Below are 20,525 nucleotides of genomic sequence, written 5' to 3' on the forward strand. Positions count from 1 at the left end.
AGTACGATGTCAACTCATTGATCACATCACTGTTCCCTCTGAGCAAGGGACATGCTCAGATAAGGTATTATTATTTTAATCATGGACCAACGGTCCAAAGCTTCCCGCCCCCAAAGGTCAACTCTCTAAGCAAACTGGAGGGGAATTAGTTTGCACACCAGACAAAAGGCTTGGTATCTCCTTCTATATAATAAGGACTTAGCCATAAACATGAAGACACCAGATCTGGAGTTAACATATGCTCCTGGATCTTCTCTTCTCCCTTGAGGAATACACACTTTGTTTATTCCTTTCTCACTTCACAAATATCATAGCTTCACCAAGAGCTTCATCCAAGAACCGATTTCAAACATCACGGTTCTGGATCTTCGGTGAACTATAACAATCAAACAACAAACTAGTGAACCTCCTTCTACGTTTTGCAAACGTAGAGGGACACCACGACCTGCATTAGGTTAACCTGAACCCTTGAAGCTTGTTAGCCTAACCAGTCCATTCACTATCATTGGTCTTATCTTTGTTGTAGCAACAAGTTGGCGCCCACCGTGGGGCTACGCCGCTTACTTTATCATAAAGACCAGTAGTGTAGCTCCATTCTCATCAGAATCTTCATGACAGAAGGTGAATCTCCCGATGAAGTCGACCAAGTGTCAAGAACACCGACGCCAAGTAGGGGTGTTCATCGGGTCATCCCGGTCGGGTTTCGGGTTAATCGGGTCGGGTTAGTCGGGTTTTCCTTAAAAAATATCTAACCCGCAAGCCGACCCTATTAAGGTTCGGGTTAGTCGGGTCGGGTTAGTCGGGTTAATCGGGTTAACCTTGTTTCTTTATAGTTTTTTAGTTATTTTTTTATGTTTGTAACTTATAGGTTGCAAAATTTCTAATTTCTAATTCCAATTTTCAATATTTTCTACAAGTAATTTTCTTATAATTACATATATATGCCTGTTAATGAACCGAACAGACATGAACAAAGGTATGTCCGTTTTTTTATTTACTTTTAACGAACACGAACACTTAATCGAACATATATTTGTGTTCATGTCTGTTAGTTAAAAACTAAACATGTTCGTTATAAAAACTAAACGAATAGTTCACGAACATAATTAAACAAAGATAACGAACATAAAGGAACATACACGTGCATATATTAACGAACACAAACATATATAAGCGAACATAAGTGAACGCATTTAAATAAACACAAAAAACATAAAATATATTAAGGTAATATAATTTCTAAATGCAAATAACATTTAATAATTTTCTGTTAATATGTAAACGAGCATGAACGGACGTAAAGAAACTAAAATGAACGATCATAAACGAGCGTTCACAAACATAGATGAACAAGTGAAACATGTGTTCATGTTCGTTTATTCAGTTAAATGAACGCAACATAAATGAACTTTCCATCGAACGGTTCATGAACAAACAAAATAATTAACTTATCTATAAAGCTTACATTAGGGCCTTTATAGTGTTTATTTCACCTTTTATTTATTGTATTTAAAGTTAAGTATTATCACTAATCGGGTTATTCGGGTTAACCCGAAACTCGACTTTTTTCTAAAAATGAACCCGAAACCCGACCCTATTAGCAATTCGGGTTATTCGGGTTAACCCGATTAATACTTTTTGACCCTATTAACCCAACCCGAATTTGCTTATTTGGGTTCGGGTCGGGTCGGGTTAATCGGGTTCGGGTATTTTGGACACCCCTAACACCAAGTGCCGGTCAAGAAACTCCGGCAACAACCTCCATTTTTTCCACCCCGGGAGGAACTTCGACGGAACCTTTGTTCCTCGAGTTTTCACCTTTTCGAACTCCAACCCCTTCACGATCCGGAGTTCCCTCTCCTCATGCAGGAGTCACGAACACCCCGGAGCGTGTTGACTTGACGATGGAAGGAGTGTTGCTGCATTTCTTACAACTAAGACATCTCCTTAACCAACATGTGAGCCAAGAAAAGAGAGAAGGGGATAAGATTAAGGCTGGAGTATGACGACCCGGAACCCTCACTGTCACTCGGACGTCCACCTTCCCCTCTAACCAGCTCACGGCCTGCTGCTTCTCATTTAGAAGCTGGTCCAAATGTAACCTGCTAAACTTTTAACCCATATCCTTACACCTATGCAAGGCCAAGCCCAACGGCTTTCCCTTTGTTTGCTTCACAACCCCTTGGGCACGACACCACTCTCGACCAAATATGGTAGTCCCCAGCTTCAAGCGTTCCTCCTACAGCCACTACATGGGAGCAGGCCATGTCGGTCTTGCCCTTGGCTCGGAGTGCAGCAATGAGCACCCCCATGGGAACAAACCAAACAGCAGCAACCCCTGAAAGCCTTCAAGGCTTTAACCTCATGCCTCACATGATGTCTCAAATGATGGCACACTTCCCCTGGACCCAGCTCATCAACCAAGCTCTGAGCACTCACCAAGGGGCAATGAGTCATAATCCTACTACAAGGGTAGAAGAAGAACTTGCCAAGCCCTACAAGCCCGGAAACCTGTCTTGTTTCTCTCAACAAATCGCCGATTATGACTCTCAAGCAAAAATCAAGATGCCACCCCATATAAAAACATATGATGGGACCGAGGATCCCGAAGACCACCTCCAGGTATTTACCGGGTGCTGCCAGAATTGAAAAGTGGTCCCATGTTGAATGTTGTTTAATGTTCATGCAAACACTTGTCGGATCAGCCAGGATATGGTTCAATGACCTTCCTGCTCAAAGCGTTCGAAGCTTTGATGATCCGAGCAAAGGATTTTTGGCCCACTTTTCACAACAAAGGAGGTATGTCAAGGATGCCACGGTCATTTTCCAGATAAAGCAGAAAGATGATGAAAGCCTTCGAGACTTTATCGAAAGGTACAAAAAAGAAGGGTTACAATATGTGGGGGCTGATGAAAAAATGAGGGTGGCAGGCTTCATGAACGCCATCACCTCCAAGTACCTCACGAGGGACTTTAACAAGTGCCTACCTAAAACCCTTGAAGAAGCTCTTGAATGAGCTGAAGCTCATATCCGAGGCGAAGAGGCCGTTGATTTCAAAGAACAAAAAAAAGAGCTCCTAGTTGGCGAGGCAACAGCCCCAACCGAAAGAAAGGGAACTACAACCCCTATGACAAATATTCAAGAAGCTCAGATCAACGAAGGCCTGAAGGTCGGAACCCTCCAAGCAGGGAAAAGACTGTGAACTTCACAGCCTTAACCAAAACACCTCAGGAGATCCTTGCCACCAAAGAGGTGAAACACAACTTCCGACCTCCTCGACCCTTGCCCAAGAGCAAGAAAAACGAAAGCTCCACCCAGTTCTGTGACTTTCATGAAGAAAAAGGTCACCACACCAACGATTTCTTTCAACTCAAGAGAAGAATTGAGGAAGCCGTTAAGTTCGGATAATTGGCTCATTTGGTAAAAGGGGTCAAGGACAAGATGGACGAAAGAAAAGGCAAAGAGGTGAATATGGTAAATGTAGACGATGGTGTTTCCCACAAACGACAACACTTGGAGGCTTGGGAGTTTCAATGTGTCTGCTTCCCACCACCTCAAGGTGACTTACTCTCAAACCCTTTGGTGGTAGAAGCGAACGTGGGAACACTCAAAAAAAAGCAAAGCCTACATCGACACAGGGGCGGCCACAGAGATCATGTATGAAAGGTTCTTCAATCAACTAAGCAAAGAAGAACGTTCAAGGCTTCAACCCTCCGGGTCTTCTATAAAAGGTATTGCCGATGTACCCTTGAAGCCTTTAGGCCAACTAACCCTTGATGTCTGTTTTAGTGAAGGCAAGATGAAGAAAACCAAACCACTCACTTTTATGGTTATCAACATACCTTCCAACTATGATGTGATTATAGGAAGGCCAGGACAGTGTGCGTTCAACATGGTTGTCTCAGTTGGTCAAGGTGCTGTGAAGTTCCCAACTGACAGGGGAATCGCAACCCTTAACCTACCCAAGAGGTTTACACGGTTGAAGGGGAAAGTTCAAAAAATGAAAACGAAGAACAAGGCTTGATCATGAACCCAAAGTATCCTGAACAAAAGGTACGGGTAAACACAAGCCTTTCTAAAGAAACTCTCTCACACCTTGAGAAGCTGTTGATATGTTACAACGATTTCTTTGCTTGGTGCCCGGAAGACATGATCGGCATCCCTCAAAGTATTGCAGAGCATGAGCTGAAAATACCTCCCGATGTCAAGGCTTGATCATAAACCAAAAGTATCCTGAACAAAAGGTACGGGTAAACACAAGCCTTTCTAAAGAAACTCTCTCACACCTTGAGAAGCTGTTGATATGTTACAACGATGTCTTTGCTTGGTGCCCGGAAGACATGATCGGCATCCCTCGAAGTATTGCAGAGCATGAGCTGAAAATACCTCCCGATGTCAAGCCTGTTGTCCAAAAGAAACGAAGCCTATCTCCGGAAAGAAGCTTGGCAGCGTGGATTCTACGTGAGGTCAAGTATCATTCTTGGGTGGCTAATCCAGTCATGGTTCGAAAGCCTGACAAGTCTTGGAGGATGTGCATCGACTTCAAAGACTTAAACAAAGCATGCCCAAAGGATTGTTATCCCTTACCCGAGATGGACCTCAAGGTTGACTCCTTAACCGGCCATCCCTTCAAGTTTTTTCTTGATGCTTACAAGGGTTATCATCAAATCCTCATGAAAGTGGAAGATGAGGAAAAAACCTCATTCCACATGGACAAGGGTATTTTCTGTTATCAAAAGATGTCTTTGGCCTACGAAATGTCGGTGCAACCTACCAACGTTTGATCGACAAAGCATTCGCTAGCCAAATTAGCAGAAACCTGGAAGCTTATGTCGATGATCTGGTAATCAAAAGAAAAACCGAGCACCAAATGCTTAAAGACATAGAAGAAACCTTCCAAAACTTAAGGAAGATCAATATGAAGCTCAACCCTGGAAAATGCTCATTTGGATTCGAAAAAGGCAAGTTTTTGGGACACATTGTGGGGAAACAAAGCATAAAAGCCAATCCCAACAAAGTCAGGGCTGTTCTCGAAACTAAATCTCCACAAAGCAAAAAAGAAGTGGAAAGCCTGAACGGAAGGCTTGCAGCCTTGAAGCGTTTTACCTCCAAGCTTGCTGAGAAATCCCTACCTTTTTTCAAAACGTTAAAGGGTTGCACCAACAAGAAAGATTTCAGGTGGACGGAAGAAGCAGAAGAAGCCTTCAACCAAATGAAGCAACACTTGGCTTCACTTCCAGCTATTGCAGCCCCTGAAACAGGAGAACTGATCTCTGTCTATCTCTCAGTGGCTGAAGAATCACTAAGCGTGGTGCTAACCATCGAACGAAACAAAGTTCAGACCACCAACAACGAAGCTGAATACGAAGCATTGATCGTTGGTCTGAAAATTTCCAAAGAGATGAAGATCCAAAAGCTAGAAGTCTTCACAGACTCGTTGCTCGTTTCAAGCCAAGTCAATGATAGCTATGTAGCAAAAGAGCCTAACATGAATAAATATCGTGAAAAGGCGAAAGGGTTGATGACCACGTTTCAAGAGTGCACTATCAAGCAAGTCCCAAGATCACAAAACAAGAGAGCCGATGCCCTGAGCAAACTAGCATCCCTCACATTTGCACACCTCACCAAGAAAGTTTTGGTGGAAGTGTTGAAAACTCCTTCAATCCAAGAATTGGAGGTTCAATATGTAATCACTGAAGAGGGTCCCAATTGGATGACTCCCATAGAAAAGTTTCTCAAAAATGGTGAGTTACCTTTGGACCAGAAAGAGGCTGAAAGGGTTCGAATCAAGTCCCGACAGTATGTGTTGCAAGGAGAAACCCTTTATAAGAAGGCTTACCTTGCACCGCTACTAAGATGTGTGGGCCCTGAACAAAACCAATATCTGATCAAAGAGGTTCATGAGGGAATATGTGGAGCTCATTTTAGGCCAAGAACAGTGGTTGCAAAATTGATGAACCTCAGATACTTCTGGCCCACCATGCACCGAGATGCAACGGAACAACTCAAAAAATGTGAAGCCTGTTAAATTCATGCACCGGTTCCCAAAAGACCAAAACATGATCTAGTCCCCATCTCCTCGGCTTGGCCATTCCCCAAATGGGGAATGGAAATTGTTGGTCCATTCCCACCGGCCAAGGGTGGGGTAAAATTTTTGCTAGTAGCTGTCGACTACTTTACCAAGTGGCCTGAAGTCAAACCACCTGCAAAAATAACGGGCAAACAAGTCATCGACTTTGTATGGGAAACCATTATTTGTCGCTATGGGCTACCAAGAGTGTTAGTCACGGATAATGGGAAGAAATTTGCCGAGAAGCCTTTTAGCACATGGTGCAAGGAATTCAGAATCACCCAAGTGTTCAGCTCGGTTTCTTACCCACAGTCCAACGGACAAGTTGAAAGAACAAACAGAACCATTGTAGAAGGAATCAAAACAAGGCTATGAAGAAACAACAACAATTGGCTTGAAGAACTCCCAAATTTCCTATCGGAATAAGAACAACCGAAAAGACAAGCCACAAACGAACGCCTTACAGCTTAGTGTTCGGATCGGAAGCTGTAATCCCAGCAGAAGTTGGAGTTGTGACTCAAAGAACACTCAACATGGATCTCGAATCAAACAACAATGAGACCATGTTGAATTTGCAACTCCTTGAAGAAATTCGTGATCAAGCCGCGATACAAGAGGCTAAGTACAAGCAAAAAATGGAAGCCTATTACAATGCAAGAGTGAAACATGAACGTTTCAAGCCTGGAGACCTTGTACTCCGAAACAACGAGGCCAGCAAGAAAGAAAATCAAGGAAACTTGGCCCAAAGTGGAAAGGACCATACACAATCCTCGAAGCTCACAAGGGTGGATCCTACAAGCTGGCCGACATAGAAGGCAAAAAGCTTCCAAGACACTGGAACGGCAAAACCCTTAAAAGGTTCCATGCCTAGTCAAAGTCTTAATATGTATTTCAAGAGATGTATAATTCTCCTTTTTGTGAACATCAACCTCTTGAATGAATGATAAAGTTTTTGTCATAACTTGTCTTTACTATCCTATAATCAGGTTGAGAACCTAGCAAGAAACTCCATGGCAAGGGCCATGTAAGGGGATGAGCTCCCAGGCCACAACGCTCAATAGGTTCAAGGGTTAAATGGACCTATATAAGGGGTGAGTTCCTATATCAATCCAACTCCATGAGACTTATAAAATTTTTTTCAACCAAAAACTTGTCTCATAGACGGGTCTGAACAGCCTACATCAATTCGTTCCTTATGCTTTGAAAAGTTTACGAAAAAAACATACATTAAGTAATGATACAAAGGATAGCCAACATGTGCTTTTTACCTAATGAAGCCTTGAAGCTAAAGTGACTGCAGCACTAAAACTTCTTAAGGAAAGTTAGCTAAAATCACATAAAACTAACAAGACAAGAAACAAAAACATAAATACATAGAACATCACAGTTCATAAGCAAGGCCATAACTAATAACATTCATAAGCCATTAAGGCTAAACAAGGAAATCATAAGGATTCCCATAGAAGTGTTCAAACGGCCAAACAAGGCCAACAACAACCATAAGGCAGAAACTTTAAGAGTTTCATGCCAAACCTACATTGTTTAAGATTACATAACATTGTTTAACGGTGCTAAGAAAGCTACGAATCAAGTGTTCAAACATCATAAACAGGCTTTAAAGTACTAGCCTTACCATCTTTAGCCTTCTTGGACTTCTTGACTTGCGGGCCAACATCAGCAACAGCCGAGCCTTCGAGGCTTGCCACATGAGATCCGTCACTGCCCCCAGATAAAGTTTCTTCACTATCACCAGAACGAGAGCGCTTATTCGACAAGGACTCGAGCACCTCTTTAACAACTTTCTCATCGAGGCCGACTGGTTTCAAACCCTGCAACACAGAAAGAGGCTTACCAAAGCATGATGAAACCTCACCCACATAAGGGTAAGTGAGCCTTTCCATTGCACGAACTGAATCCATGAAGAGCTTGTAAGCTTCACGGTTGAACATGTGTGACTTCTCCATAGGTTGGCCAGACTCGTGATAACCAAAGCCAGCAACGAAGCCCAAATGCTTACCATGGGCCAACAGCTTCTTATACACATCGCCCAACACCGAGTTGAATTCATTAGAATGAAGTAAGTAAGTCACAACCTGTTGAAACCCGTGCTCAATCAGCCACTTGTTGTCGTCAGAGGTCTGGGTGACTGAAGCCTTCAAGCCTTCTTTCTCCATTTCAAAGGCTTTCCTTTGCACCTCAAAGGCTTCCCGGTCAGCATCTAACTTAGCCCTGTCGGCCTCCATGGCTTTCTTCAACCCTGCCAGCTCAATCTCATGGCCGCGAGACAACTCATCAATCTTCTTAACATAACCTTCCTCTTTCCTCGAAAAACCTTCAATCTCCTTCTTCATATCCATCATGGAAGCTTTCATTCCCTCCTTCTTCTTAGAAAAATCCTCATACTCTTGCATCCCCTTTCTAAAACGAGTCACACCCTCTGCCAAAAGGGCAGAAAGGTTGCAAGAACTCAGGATCAACTTCGACAACATGGAATCACCTTCCATACAAGAAATAACCTCACGAACTCCAGGAGGAGAAAAGTTGGCTAACACATCAGCACAAACTTCCGAATTCTTGAAGCTATCACCAACCTTCACGTTCCACTCCGGCACATAGATCGCATCCCCATCCAACCCTTGAACAATCGGCATCACAACCTTCTTGCCAGTCGACTTCTTCTTCTTGGAAACAACCAATCCCTGCTCTTTTTCCACTTCCATACTCGGACCTTGATCTTCGACAACCAAAACATCGTCACTAACATAATCGGCTCATGAGAAGACGATTGACCAGAAGACTTCAACAAACGCCGTGTAGAACTACGAGTGGAAGCCTTGGGACCAGCAACCTTGGTGAACCCTTTAACGTTCGGCGCTCCCACATACTCAGCATCTTCAAAACGACCCTCTTTCCCTCGAACCACTGAATCCTCCCCAACAACAGCCGCAGCATCAGTAAACCCAACATCCGAGGTATCATCACTTTTTAAGAAATCCAAAGCCGACATAACTACAAAAAGCAAAGGAAACCTATTAGCAAACATATCAACAAAATAAAGCAAATACGGGACAAACAAATGCATACCCTTATTATCCCTCATAAGCACGGGATCCCGATTAGGTTGATCCCACAATTTGCTTATTCCTAACAACACAAGAAGATGTTCGGGAAAAGGGCGAAGACGTGACAGACATTTTCTAATTGATTTCAAAACAGCCTCATTCAACTCCGATTCGGCCGGCTCTGGTTCATTTAGAACAGCCTCGGGTTGTCTCCAAACGGGTTTAAATGGAAGGATAGAATCGGAAACAAAGAAAAAACGGTCCTTCCAAGAACCGAGGGTTGTAACCTTCGAAGAAACCAAACATGTGTCAACCTGTGTGTGTTCAAACGTGTACCAATCGCCGTTTTTCGCTAAGCGAAAGAAACGGCGAAAACTCAACAATGAAGGATCATAACCTAGGGCTTTACATAAAACTTCAAAGTGTAAAACTCTAGCAAGCCCTAAGGGATGAATCTGACCGAATGACACACGATAATATTCCAAAACATTCAAAACAAAGATTGAAAACGGATGCCGGAGACTCGAAAACTCAAAGTGACGGCAATAAAGGGCAATGAAGCCTGCCGGACAACGATCGATTGAAGAATCGACCGGCGGAGCAATCAGTTTATACTTTAACCCTATTCCCCATTCAATACAAAACGACTCAATCTCTTCTTGGGTCAATTGGGAAAAACTGACCGAAAGGTCTTTCTTAGCAACCATAATTTTGAAGGAAAGATGATGGATCAAAACTAACCTGATGAAAGGATTGAAAACTTGAATGAGTTTTGAGGAAATTGTGAAAGATTTAAAGAAGAAACTGAAGGAAATGAGTAGTTATCACTATTGATAACTATTAATAAAAAGCAGTTATTGGGAACCGCAACTTGCAGTTACCATCACATCAACTGTCTTTTCAAATTTTCAAAAAATAACCAAAACTGAACAAAGCCTCGAAGCCTACAAGCCTCGAAGCCTTTAAGCAATAAACAAAATGTGTGCAAAAGTCAGAAGCCCTTGAGCTTACCTCTCAAATTACTCTGACTTGGGGGGGCTGATGACGGGGGTAGCCTAAGGAATTAACAAAAAGACTTCCACACATTAAGGCTAAAAAGGTTAAAAGGTTAAAAGCTTCGTTTCCCGCCCAAACTTATGTAAACAAGTACCCACGTGCTACAGTACGATGTCAACTCATTGATCACATCATTGTTCCCTCTGAGCAAGGGACATGCTCAGATAAAGTATTATTATTTTAATCATGGACCAACGGTCCAAAGCTTCCCGCCCACAAAGGTCAACTCTCTAAGTAAACTGGAGGGGAATTAGTTTGTACACCAGACAAAAGGCTTGGTATCTCCTTCTATATAATAAGGACTTAGCCATAAACATAAAGACACCAGACCTGGAGTTAACATATACTCCTGGATCTTCTCTTCTCCCTTGAGGAATACACACTTTGTTTATTCCTTTCTCACTTCACAAATATCATAGCTTCACCAAGAGCTTCATCCAAGAACCAATTTCAAACATCACGGTTCTGGATCTTCTGTGAACTATAACAATCAAACAACAAACTAGTGAACCTCCTTCTACGTTTTGCAAACGTAGAGGGACACCACGACCTGCGTTAGGTTAACCTGAACCCTTGAAGCTTGTTAGCCTAACCAGTCCATTCACTATCATTGGTCTTATCTTTGTTGTAGCAACACATACAATTTTGAAAATTTATACGAACTTTATCTTGAGTATATATGAATAAATGACCTACAAGCACATAGTGATGTAAACACGGTCTAGGTCAGTACTATTATTTCGTATCCAATGTACTTTCAAGGACATCATGATGCGCTACGACGCTACCTACCATCCAATACCAAAATCTATATGATAATAAACCTACCAACAGTCCTTCATGCCAAGAACACCACGTGGCGTTACAGTCTAACATGGAGAAGAGTATAATTACTCATCTCCTCGAACATAATAGGTTTACGCTATCTTCCTTTTCTCATATTTACGCACTTGTATCTTACTCACAAATATATTTTTTTTCAAACATAGTGATAATACATACTAGTTCGGACATCAAACTCAATATCTATGTCAGCTACTATGAGCTATTAAATTATTTGTTTTATGCGCATTTATTGTTCTCTTTAACCCGACATGTTTTTTACTCGACCTAATTTTGTACCCTCAATTCAATGTTGTAAAAGTAGGTTTTCAAGGCCGAGTACTTCCCAAGTACTCGCTACAAGGTATGTCGCCGATGCGAGTTTCTTTAATTCCGCCTAGTTACTAAGGATTGATAAAAGGTGGTCAACCTTAGTTAAAATCGCATCTAGTCAGTGAACTTGGGCCAATTTTGGCTTAAAAAATAAAACATAACTCGTATTTATTTAATATTAAAGAATAAATATCATTTTTTTTACTTAGTGACTAACAATTTTTAGAATAATTTATTATTTAAAAAATATTTCTCTTATTTATATTGATCTTTACCTATTTTGTTATAAATAGTAGTAAATTTATGATATTTGGCATATATATATGATATCCAAAAATTAATTATCTTTATATTTACCATGTCCGAGTACTCCCCGAGTACTCCGAGTACACCCAACTCCCCAGTCAGCCGCCTAGGGTCCGCCTAACGACTTTTGCAACCTTGGCCCTCATGTAAAATCTCGGATCCATTGTTTTCCATGATCAAAGTTGCAAAGTGCAAAGCTAAAAGTCACCAAATGAATCCAAAATAAATGTACGCATTCCAAAAAATGCTTCAATTCTCTCAATTACACATGAAATACACGAATATTATCATACAAGAATAGAAAGATGAGAATAGAGCATTGTTTAAATATTTAAAACTATAACGTGAATCATTTTATATAGAAAAGAACAATAATATCTTTAATAAAATTACATTATGTATTGTAAAACCGTATTTATAAGAATCACATTTGAGAGTGTTTATTTACCGAACTGTAGTCTGTAAACTTTTATAGACAATCAGATAAACACCCATAAGCTACTTTTACAGCCTGGAGAGAAGCCACCAAAAAAGAGCGCAACAAGAACAAACTACATGAACAAGAAGTTACACCAATTCGACCATTCTACACTTCCATTTTTTGACCTATGTTTGAACCAAGAGAAGCCAAAAGACTTGATGTCCCAAATTATCTCTTCAATCTTCACATTTTTCCTTCAAAAACTTTCTCATTCCTTGCTTTTCATATTCTCCAACAAACAATGATAATAACCCATGAAGCACCTCCTTCTCGATAGCCCCTGTATTAATGACTTTATGAAGAGAATACTATTTAATTTGCTAATTATATAACTAATTACTAATTATAAATCTATGTAAAAGAAGAATTAATTAAATTCTACAGTAAAGTTTTGTAGCTTTAGATTTTGATAACAATTACAACCATTGAATTAAATGGCACGAGTTTGTAATGCATGGTTCTAATGTACCACTTAACCCCTTATTTGCGCTTATACACCCTTTAATATTGTATTTTGCATACATTTTTTTTGTTTAGCCATTAGATTTTGTCACATGTATGACTAATAGCTTTTTCTTATTTTCTTTTTGTTTTTTCGCTTAGAAGTTGTAAAACATGATGTTTTATAAACTCTGAATATACCGTTGTGTTGTGTCGTGCTTCTTTTAATATGCGTTTCGATATAAGTTTGGGTCCATTGCTGAGTTTCTTGCACAACGCGTGTATGAACGCTACTAGTTCATAATAAATGGACCAATGAACGATGAGTCTGTTAGAAAAGAAATTAACCTAGTGAGAGAAAAGGGGTTGATCTTTTATTCACGTGCGGTTGGAAAGAGGCAGTTAAAATGACAAGTTATAGACACCAGACTTTTGAATGACAAAATAGATAGCCGTCAAGGGAATATACAAGAAATGTAACATTCTAAGATGTTTGGGGACGTCCTATATACTATTGATGTTAAATGGTTAGATTGTAAGTCATGTTAAATGATTTGATTGTAAGTCAGGCCAAACATAAATGATTTCATTAGTAATTTACCTACAAATGTTATTATGTAAACATGTGGAATATGTACCTCAAACACGAATGGGCCACAATGGCAAAGGGTACTAACATAACAAAAAAACAACAGAAATATAATTTCTTAATGCCACAAAATGCATGAGTCAAAGGAATTCAAGAGCCTATATCTTAAGAAAGTGCTTAATTATAATTTAATCACATGATTATGCTTCTTGTCCCTTTTCAAATACTTGGTGTTTATGATCATTGGGTCTTTAGTGCGTGTAATTAATTTGAAATTCTCTCATGATGACTAATGCACCCATGTATGTAGCTAGGGCTCATTAGTCAACGGGTTTTTGTCACTAGGGCCCTCAACCTTTTGAAGAAACAAAGATGCACGAATTTATAAACCTATAAAACATATACAATCTCACCTAAAACAAGTGTGGCTAGTGCTATCTTCATTTTGTATCGGGCTCACCTCGATCGGCTTCCTTTATCTATATTGTTTCTACAAATATGGGCATATATGTACGTTTGTCAAAAGTAGCCTGAACATAAACTGAAGTTTGTTCAATGTTAGTTTCTCTCCTCCAACACGACCGTTGTTTCTTCATTTGTCTTATGGGTCTATGCATGTGGCGTAGACAAACCCTAATTGTAGATGGTCTAACTCTATATACTTCTAGAAACATAACGGATGTGGGGAAAATCCTTTTTCCTCAACTGGCTTTAATAAAACCTGAAAGAGGTGACAAACTTAGCTCGACTCATACTGTAAAGAGATGCAAAGTCTCAAGTTGAGTTAAGTTGGTGTTTAAACCCAAAAAGAATATCATGATTTAAAAAAACAGAATCTATTCCACTCTTGTGAATTATTTTCGAACTATTTAAAACCAAAAGGTTTTATATAAAATATATAAATCAATGTAAACGATAGTTATGATATTCTAGATATGAATTATTTATGGAAGATTGCCAAAAGAATCCTTATTTTAATTTATCATTTTGGCACCCCAAACTTATAATGATTCCAAATATGCACTTTTGACCAAAACAATATTGAAAGGCAAAAACACATTTCTACAAGCTGCTCAATGATTGATTTGTTTAGAATGTTTTCCTTTTCTTCTTATATATTTTTATAATGTAATCCTTTTTCTTTTTATTCTAATTGTGGACCATGTATTTCATCTTCGTATTGTAATAATTCATGTACTTAATTTATTTACATAAAAGATAAAATGTTCAAAAAGTATTGACCTGTAAGTAATCTTTTATATTGGGTGCTAACTTATTATTTCAGCTAAAGGGTAACTAAAGTTTTTATATAACAAAAATGAGGAATTTTTTTTCTCTTTGTTTCATATGTAAATGGCTACTATATTGATAATTATGTTGATATAGTGTTTTTGGTTTTGTTTGATTTTTAAGATATATGATTTGTATGCATTTTGTAGGTTGCTAATCCCAATGTTACATTGTTATGTCATATGCGGCTTTGCTTTCCACACGGTGCTTCGTTTCTAAGACTAAGGGGTGTGGGGCTTCAACGGGGGCGCGAGCGGAGGCGCTAACACCACACCACCAGGGGTGCTAGCGGGAAAAACAAGGCAGGTGTGAGCTGGTTAGCGGGAGAAGAGAGAGAGGAGGCACACCTTTTGATGTTTTTTGGACCGTTGGGGAGCCGAAAAAACAAAAAAAAAATTCTATATAATTATACTCCATTTCACCCATTTTTATACCAAAACTTCAAACATTCACCCAAAATCAATTCATCTTCTCAACTTTTTTTAAAAAAATGGCTGGAAATTGGTTCCCAAACCTTGATTCAGATTATCTTGACGACGATTTATGGTCGTCACCGCACCAACCGATGTTTTATTCAGAGCCGCAAGAATCATCCGGCTTTCAACCATCCAACACACAACCGTCTCCTAACTTTGTTGTTCCGGAGACACAAGAATCACAAGGTGAAGCTACGGGACCAAAAAGACGCGTCCACCGGAAAAAACCAGTTGCAACGGACGGGTCGGGACCGGCTTCGACTCCGAGGACGAAACGGAAAGCCACTCCGTGGTCATCGGATGAGAAGGAAGCCTTGTGTCGGGCTTGGATAGTCATTTCTGAGGATCGGCGTTGCGGTAATTGTTTTAACGTTTTTAAAAAAGATTTTTAATAAAAAAGTTAAATAAAAAAGTTAAATGGAAATCTAATTTATTTATTCATTTTACAGCCGACTACCAACAGGGAAAGATTTTTGGGACAAAGGTTAGGGAGACGTTCTACATGCTCGTTGGGAGTACAGAGCGGAACGCCGATATGATTTCGGGTCGGTGGTCCGAAATCAGAAAATTTGTCGGCTTGTTTACTAATCTTTTCAACAGGAACAGCGATCGTATGAGACCAAGTGGCAGTGATGATTTGGCGGTTTACAATTTCACGGTCGAAGAGTGGAAGCAGGAGTGTTTGCGGAGGTATGGGATGGTGAAGACGTGGGACGATTTAAAGTTGTGGGACAGGTTGAAAAGGTGTTCCAAGTGGGTTGAGCTGATGGCGCCGGACTTTGATGCGGAAGCAGGGCCGAAACGGACTAAAACTAGTTCGTCTGGAGCGTATAGCACTTCAACCGGGTCGGATTGCCGCGTTAGATTCACCTAAACATTGCGGAGGAGGAAACGTCTTCACCACCGAGGAGGCGGCCATTGGGAAGGGACGCCAAGGGGAAAAAACCGGCTGAGGGGGAAGCCGTAAACATCGCCAATCTTGTTGAATCCCTCAATAAATTCAACAAAACCATGGAGGTGGTCTCATGACAAAAAGGAAAAAACTCGAATGAGAGATTTGGACTTTCTTACTAGAGACTTCAGTAACCTAAATCCGGTCGATCAAATGCTAATGGAAAAGCAAAAGGAACGTATCCGAAAGAGGTTGATCGAAGAAGACCAAGCCGAAGAATAAGAAGAATGTTTCTTTTTAGTACTTTAATTTTTATTTTATTTTTAGATATTAATGTGTTTTTTTATTAATGTGTGTTTTTTAATAATTTATGAGTTTTTTTAATAATACGTTGTTTGAATATATTTATAAAAAAAAAAAAAAATTCGCTGGAGCCCCTGCTGGAGCCCCTCCACACCAGGGGCCAGGGGCTCCAACACCCCCCTTATCCAGTTTCTCTCTCTGCCACACGTCATAATATTTTTGGTTCTTGCCCCCACTAAAGCCCCCACACCCCTTAGTCTAATAGGGGAGGGGGGGATGTGATGCAATTTCTCATCACATCCTCCACCCAATCAAATGGTGTCACATCATCAACCCCAAATCCATCACATGTAATGGATTTTTACTAGGGGTGGTGGTGTGGTGTGATGGAATTTTTTTTAAATATATTAAAACATAAAAAAAAAACAATATTACATTAAATAAAAAATAAAACAAGATTACATTAAATAAATACAACTAAATTAAAAATACCCGACAAAAAAAAACCTACGGCCCTTTCCAACCCCACTTGTCGTATATCTCGCGTTTGCGTTGAAGTATGATCGATTTAAGGGGTTCCTCAAGATGATCGTGCGGTTGTAAGATGAAAGTTAGATCGGCGTTTTTTTTTTTGTTTTCATTCAAATGGTTGATATACGTCTCCTCACGTTTCATTTAAAATATGAGCCTCTTTCTTTCGCTCCTTCTTCTCGACCATTTCCGCCATCTTATCCGACTTGTATTCGGCGAAGTTTTCGGCCACCGTTACCTTTCCAAGTCTTGACGGTTCCCCACTTTTCTTGCGATTCGGCCGTGTGGATGTGGGTATGTCTTCGTTGGGATTGTCTTCAGGTTCCTCGTTCAAGTTCATATTTGGCATGTTGCATGACAAGCCGCCGGTAGACTTTGTGTAGTCCCCGGACTCGGAAGTTTTTGATCTTTTTGAAGAAGATCATTTCTTCCTTGGAGCCGTTGGTCCGTTCAAATCGACCAAGGGAATCGGTTCCCACTTCGCGTGACGTCTCGCGATCTCCCACGCTTCCAAGTGGGGAAAATCCCTACATTTGTAAACTCGGACATATTCGGCCAAAGCGTTCTTTATGATAGTCGCCTCGCTCGCTCCACTTTGTAGAGTTCGGGACTACAAAACATTTAGAAAAAATATATATATCAAATTGTAAAAATAAAGTGCTGGATTATAAAATAAATAAACTAAAATAGTTACCTCTTGGATGTAACAAGCATTAAATTTTGACATTTTTCGATTCAAATCTCCCCACTTGCCAATCACTTGATCCTTGTTTCGTTCGGTTGCGCTGGGAAGTTGCGAGAAATGTTCTTTAATACTGAAACACCCCCATCTAGGGCCTAGGAGTGCGACCCATAAGTTGGTATCTTGTTTGTAAATAATTCAGAGTTGCGTAATTTTGCGGAAGACTTATAAAACTTTAAGGATCGAAAATGTAATTTATATATATATAATCAAAAGACGGGAATTATAAAATACCCGTTTAAAGTTGTTAACAAAAGATTACTTGTTTTATGTTTACAACCCACCATATTAAACTTATACAAAAGAAATCCGAGCCATCGGATATTAGTACTTCGTCATTTCCAAGCTCTAACTTTGTTCACCTGCAAAATGTAAGAAAATACATCAGCAACGAATGCTGGTGAACACGCTGACGCAAAAATATTTCTTTTACTTTATTATCCCTCGAGACTACGCCTTCCTCGGCCCAACGTGGCTTAGGAATAACAAAGTCAAATAACACATTATAAATATGAGCCTCTACTCTAGGTCACCTCAGCAAACACCGCAGCGTTCGACTTAGTTAAGCATCCGTAAATATACACATAAGGTCGTACTCCCTGCAGGAGAGCCTCCTACGACCAAGGGTGGTGCGATCATGCCCATTCATCGCATAGTACCACCTATGTAAGGATCCAGACATACGTATACCACAGCCTGAGGGCTAGGTTTATACCCTTATTCATAACGGTTTTAGGAACACATAGTTCCTTGTAAACAATTTCAAATAACAAGTTTGACTCATTTTAAATAAGTAAAAGTTTTGGGGCGTATTCACCTTGTCTCTTTAGGATCAGCTTCACTCACCGTCCAAGGGTTTTTCCCTTTCTTTATCTCGCACATATAGCACGAGTATAAATATTTGTTAGTCGGATACACGATCCGGCTTAAGACCTTTAGTCTTATATCTCAATCCTCGATTGAACCTTTAGTTCAATTCTTATTTACTTGAAAACCTTTAGTTTAAAATTAAGTTATAAACCTTTAGTTTATATTCAAAACCCGACGTTTCTTCTTCTCCAAGAAACGTAATCATTTTCTTTTATTATTTAAGAATACTCATTATTCATTAAATAATATTTTCATAACAAAGATTATATATACATATATACTTACATACATATATATGTAATCACAATATTCAATACACAATCTTTTATTCATTTCTTTGTTATGTTTATATTTCTTTTCTTTTATCGAGTTATCGAGTATAACCTCGACTTAAGGCTCAAGCCTTTAATATAATATTGAATTATATTGAATTCGTTATTACGCCTAACCTTAGTGGCGTATAGAAACTCTAGGGACTCGAGCAGCACTCCAACGCCGCTTGAACTCTTTGGTCGTCAATCGATAACGCCAAACTTCAATTCTCGACAACACGCTTATCGAGGTTCATTGCCATTATAACAACACCTTTTTGATATGGTGGAGGGTGGTATAAACATCAAGGAAACGTCGGTACACAAACAAGATTCGTGGCACGCTTATCGAGGAAATCGTTTATATGATTGTCGGGTTTTAGAGAGAAGCTAGTGAGAGAGTGAACAACTGAGTTTGGGATGTGGAAATGAGCAGCCCTTGGCCGCTATTTATAGGCAAAATATTGGTACGCGATGGGTCCCTGTACAGACCTATTGCGCACCGCGATATAGGTCTGTCGAGTCACTGCCTAGCCTTGCCACGTGGCAGGCACCGCTCCACGTGGCGACACGTGTCAGCAGTGTTGCCACGTGGCGGCAGACACTGCCACCGTGTGCCACGTGGCACACATGTCACAATTTGTCAGACTCCCCATCGCGGTACGCGGTGGGTGTCTCTTCTGACTCATCGCGTAGCGCGATGGGTCAGGAAAAACCAATTTTTCATAATTAACCCTCAACTTTGGAATTTTGGCAATTTTAGTCCCTAGACTTTGGAAAGTTGATATTTTGAACTCGAAATTTTCACATTGTTACAAATACGTTTCCATAACGCTTCTTTTCTTTGTTGGTTTGAGTGTTTTTTTGATTCGGAGCAATGTAAATAAGCCTTGGTCAAGGTGACCTCCTCATCGGCCAACCAACGCCGAGCACCTCTTTGATGCGGCTCCTCATCCGCGGATTAATTTTCATCCAAAGTTTGCACTTCGTGACGAAAAGCACTTGCAAATTGATGTATAACCTCGTTATTGTCTATGGGATCGACAGACATTTGAGACGGTTGAGATCCAAACATTTGAAAAGCATTATTTGGATAATTTTGGGTAGAAAAAGGTGGAATAAAAGGTTAGTTTTGATACGATTGGTTTTGGGACGGTTGATAATAACATTGTTGTTGGGAAGGTTGTTGTTGGTTTTGGGACGGTTGAAAAGGTTGTGGATAATAAGGTTGTTGTTGGGAAGGTTGGCTTGTGTCGGGTTCGTCTTGTAAGCGAAATCTCGTCAGTTCGCCTAGATTTTGTTGAACCTTTGGTCGGGTTTGGGTTTTCTTTGAACCCGACCCACGTTTCTTAGAACCCTCCATTTGATATGTTAAAAATAGTGTGTGTAATAGAAGATTTTGAGTTGGATTTGTGTATATTTTGAAGATATATTGTATTTATTTATATAGGTAAAATATGTTTTTTTTATTTCTAAAGCCCAACGGTCCTCATCCCCAACGGTCATCCCCAACGGCTCTCTTCATTGATTTTCACCCCATCACACGCGTGATGACCATCACGCAATACTCCTCCCTCATGCGTGACAAAGCACCGGCGGCGGTGTGGGGTGAACCCATCACGCGTGATGGGGTTCCTCACGCAGTGCCCCGAGTGGCCTAAGTCTAGACGTCTAGCAGAGTGCGTGAGGAGTATAACACATGTTTTTATGTATTTTGTACAAATTTGTATTTGCTATTGCATATGTTTGGATTGTGGGTTAAATATATGGGTTTTGATTAAGATGCTAATTGTGTAGGGTTAAATGGTTGAAATGTTCAACCCGAATACAACTCATGCTTTTATTTGTAGCAAAAGCATTCAACCTTAAATGTGCATGGTTAAAATTGTGTAACATGAACATGACTTGTTTAACCCCTTTATCTTAACGTGTCAAACAAATTGACGAGTA

Source organism: Bidens hawaiensis, unplaced genomic scaffold, assembly GCF_021521415.1.
Source record: "Bidens hawaiensis isolate Kalapana, Puna unplaced genomic scaffold, B.hawaiensis_p1.1 tig00004618_1, whole genome shotgun sequence".
In the NCBI taxonomy this organism is placed as follows: domain Eukaryota; kingdom Viridiplantae; phylum Streptophyta; class Magnoliopsida; order Asterales; family Asteraceae; genus Bidens; species Bidens hawaiensis.